The following is a 4,275-nucleotide window of genomic DNA, read 5'->3' as shown; positions in this document are numbered from 1 at the left end:
GAGCATCGGTGTGTAGCGCGCCACACCTATGATCAAGAGGTTGTGAGGCATTCTAGGAAAAGTCATTTCTTTCTTTCTACAAGAGTCTATCATGCTTATAACTGTTTCCTTCGGCTATTAATTCGTGCATTCTTATGACAAAAAATGCCTCCATGTTGAGCTCGCGGAAACAACAACCAACCTCAACCCATTGACCCGTTACATGAGACGGTATCCCAAGCTGAATTTTGGGCAGCTTTTCAGACACTAGCCCAGGCAGTTACCGCCAATATGCAGGCCAACGCTCTACCTCCGCAAGAAAATAATTCGGTAGCAACATGAATACATGACTTTATGCGGATGAATCCGCTAGAGTTTCATGGGTCGAGAGCAGGTGAGGGCCCGTAGATGTATGTTGATGAAATGAAGAAAATTACACAGATTATGTACGTGACTGAGGAAGAAAGTGTGGAGTTAGTTTCTTATCAGTTGAAGGATGCTGCCTATGATTGGGTGCAAATGTGGAATAAGGGTAGAGAGAAAGATACCACTCTGGTGACTTGGCAATTATTCTAAGATGCTTTCTTGGATAGATTCTTTCCTCTTGAGTTATGGGAAGCTAAGATAGAGGAGTTTATGAATTTGAGACAACGCTCCATGTCGGTTAAGGAGTATTGTCTTAAGTTTAATCAGCTATCGAAGTATGTTCCCAATATGATGGCTAACTCGAGGTCTAGTATGAGCAAGTTTCTAACTGGGGTGTCGAGTTATATGGTGAAAGAATATAGATCTGCTATGATCAACAAGGAGATTGATCTTCCTAGGTTAATGATTCACACCCAACAGATTGATTCAGATAAGATAAAGCAAAGAGAAAGAGTAAGAGGGATTAAGAGAGTCATATTGGAGCAGCAGGGGTCTGGTCAGACTAGATTCTCCGGAGGGAGTCGCCCTCAGTATTAGAGAAGTCCATCTATACCTGTGTAAGTAACCGGCCTCATCCTCCTTCGTGTGCTAAGTGTGGTAAAGACCATTTTGGGGAGTGTTATATGGGGCAGCGGGGCTGTTTTGGTTGTGGCAAGTTAGGCCACATACTTAGAGACTGCCCGTATGCCAGACAGCAGAGTCGTGATGCCGGTCCCCAGAGTCAGGCTACCAGTGCCCCGCCTCTCGCAGCCCGTCCAGTTTCTCCTCAGGGTGCTTCATCTAGTACTGCTAGCGGTCAATGCCAGAATTATTTCTGTGCTATACCACCTCGTCAGGAGCAGAAGGACTCTCCCGATGTTGTCACTGGTATGCTCCGTGTTTTCTATTTTTTCTCTATGTATTGATGGACCCCGGTTTAAGTTTTTCTTATGTGACACCTCTGGTTGCTATAAATTTTGAAATGGATCCTGAACTAATTTCTGAGCCTATTTTGGTTTCTACTCCGGTAGAAGAGTCTGTCATTGCTAAGCGGGTGTATAAGAAATATCCCATAACTATCTTTCATCAGGTTATGTATGCTGATTTGATTGAGCTAGATATGGTGGACTTTGATATCATTCTGGGTATGGATTGGCTTTACTCATGCTATGCGTCTATTGATTGTCGTGCCTGTGTGGTCAAGTTTCAATTTCCTGATGAACCTATCCTTGAATGGTCCGGGAGTTCTGTGATTCCTAAGGGTCGTTTCATATCCTATTCAAAGCTAGGAAGTTGATTTCCAAAGGTTGCATCCACCATTTGGTTCGGGTTAAAGACACTAAGTCTGAAACTCCGACCATTCAGTCAATTAATGTTGTTAATGAGTTTCTTGATATCTTTCCAGAAGATCTCCCTAAAGTACCTCTTGATAGAGAGATAGAGTTTGGGATTGACCTTCTTCTCGATACTCAGCCTATTTCCATTCCTCCGTATCACATGGCTCCGTGGAACTTAAAGAGTTGAAGGAGCAATTGAAAGAGCTTTTAGACAAAAGCTTTATCAGACCTAGTGTATCCTCGTGGGGTGCACCTGTCCTGTTTGTACGTAAGAAAAATGGTTCTTTGCGGATGTATATTGATTACCGGCAGCTTATTAGGGTTACTATCAAGAATAAATGTTCGCTTTCTCCAATTGATGATTTATTTGATCAATTACAAGGTGCGAACTACTTTTCAAAGATAAGACCTCAGATCCGGTTATCACCAACTTAAGGTTAGGGAATGTGATATCCCCAAGACAGCCTTCCGAACCCGTTACGATCATTTTGAATTTCTAGTGATGTCTTTCGGGTTAACTAATGCTCCAGTGGATTTCATGGATCTTATGAACCGTGTATTCCGGCCATATCTAGATTTATTTGAAAATAGTATTCCTTGATGATATTCTTATTTACTCCCGAAGTGAGGGTAATCATTCGAATCATCTCCAAATCGTGTTGGAAACTCTTCAAACTCATCGATTGTACGCTAAGTTCAGTAAGTGTGAGTTCTGGCTGAACTCTGTATCCTTCTTGGGTTATGTTGTTTCTTCCGAAGGTATTAGAGTTGATCCTCAAAAGATAGAGGCTATAAAGAGTTGGCCTACACCTATTTCTCCTTCTGATATCCAAAGTTTCTTTAGTCTAGTTGTTTATTATCGTCGTTTTGTTGAAGGGTTTTCATCTATTGCGTCTCCTATGACCCGTTTGACCCAAAAGAAAGTAAAGTTCCTGTGGTCTGAATCTTGCGAGAAGAGTTTTCAGAAGTTGAAGACTCAACTCACTTCAGCCCCTGTGTTGACTTTGCCTAACGGTGTTGATGGTTTTGTGGTGTATTGCGATGCTTCCAGAGTCGGTTTGGGTTGTGTATTGATGCAAAAAGGCAAGGTTATAGCTTATGTTTCCAGGCAGCTAAAGCCTCACGAGAAGAATTATCCTACCCATAACCTTAAATTAGCTGTCGTGGTTTTTGCTTTGAAAATCTGGAGACATTATTTGTATGGTGTCCATGTCGACATCTTCACGGACCATAAGAGCTTGCAGTATATATTCACCCAAAAGGAGTTGAATCTTAGGCAGAGACATGGTTAGAACTGTTGAAAGATTATGATATAAGTGTGCTATATCATTTGGGCAAGGCCAATGTAGTAGCAGATGCCCTTAGTCAGAAGTCCATGGGTAGCGTAGCACAAGTAGAGATTGGTAAGAAGGAGTTGGCCCGTGAGGTACATCATTTGGCTAGATTGGGGGTTAGGTTGTTTGGTGATGCTGAGGGTAGTATAGGAGAGCAAAGCAGTTCCAAATCCTCTTTAGTTTTAGAAGTGAAGGAGAAGCAAGAAAGAGATCCTACCTTGGTCAGGTTAAAAGAGTCAGTTAAAGACCAAAAGGTGGCGGTTTTCTCCCAAGGGGGAGATGGCATTTTGAGACTCTGAGAAAGATTATGTGTTCCTGATGTTGATAACTTAAAGCAGAGGATTATGGCGGAAGCGCATGGTACGTGATACTCCATCCATCCTGGTGCTACCAAGATGTACCATGATTTGCGGGAAATCTATTGGTGGAATGGTATGAAGAGAAACATAGCAGAATTTGTGGCGAAGTGTTCCTTGTGTCAACAGGTTAAAATAGAGCATCAAAGGACCAGTGGTGTGATTCAAGAGTTTAGCATTCCTACTTGGAAGTAGGAAGAAGTGAATATGGACTTTATAGTTGGTTTGCCTCCTTCTAGTCGCCATCATGATTCGATTTGGGTTGTCGTGGATCGGCTGACAAAATCAGCTCATTTCTTGCTTGTGTATTCATCGTATACAGCTGAAGATTATGCTAGAATATATATTCGGGAACTCGTCAGACTTCATGGAATCCCTTTGGCTATTATTTCTGACAGAGGTACTCAGTTTACCTCTCAATTTTGGAAATCTTTCCAGAACGGACCCGGTACCCAAATTCATTTAAGTTCTGCTTTCTATCCGCAAACAGATGGTCAGGACGAGCGGACCATTCAGACTTTAGAAGATATGTTGAGGGCTTGTGTGCTTGATTTTAAAGGTAGTTGGGATGAGCACTTAGCATTAATCGAGTTTGCTTACAATAACAGTTTTTATGCTACTATTGGAATGACTTCGTTTGAAACTTTGTATGGTAGAAGGTGTTGATCACCCATTGGTTAGTTTGAAGTTGGTGAGGTTGCCGCGATTGGACCGGATGCGGTGTTCGAGGCTATGGAGAAGGTTAAGTTAATTCGGGAAAGGTTGAAAACTACCCAAAGTCGTCAAAAATCATATGCAGATGTAAGGAGGAAAGACCTTGAATTTGATGTTGGTGATTTAGTGTACTTGAAAGTTTCACCCATG

Source organism: Capsicum annuum, chromosome 11 (assembly GCF_002878395.1).
Source record: "Capsicum annuum cultivar UCD-10X-F1 chromosome 11, UCD10Xv1.1, whole genome shotgun sequence".
Lineage (NCBI taxonomy): Eukaryota > Viridiplantae > Streptophyta > Magnoliopsida > Solanales > Solanaceae > Capsicum > Capsicum annuum.
Note: the sequence above shows the minus strand (reverse complement) of the source record.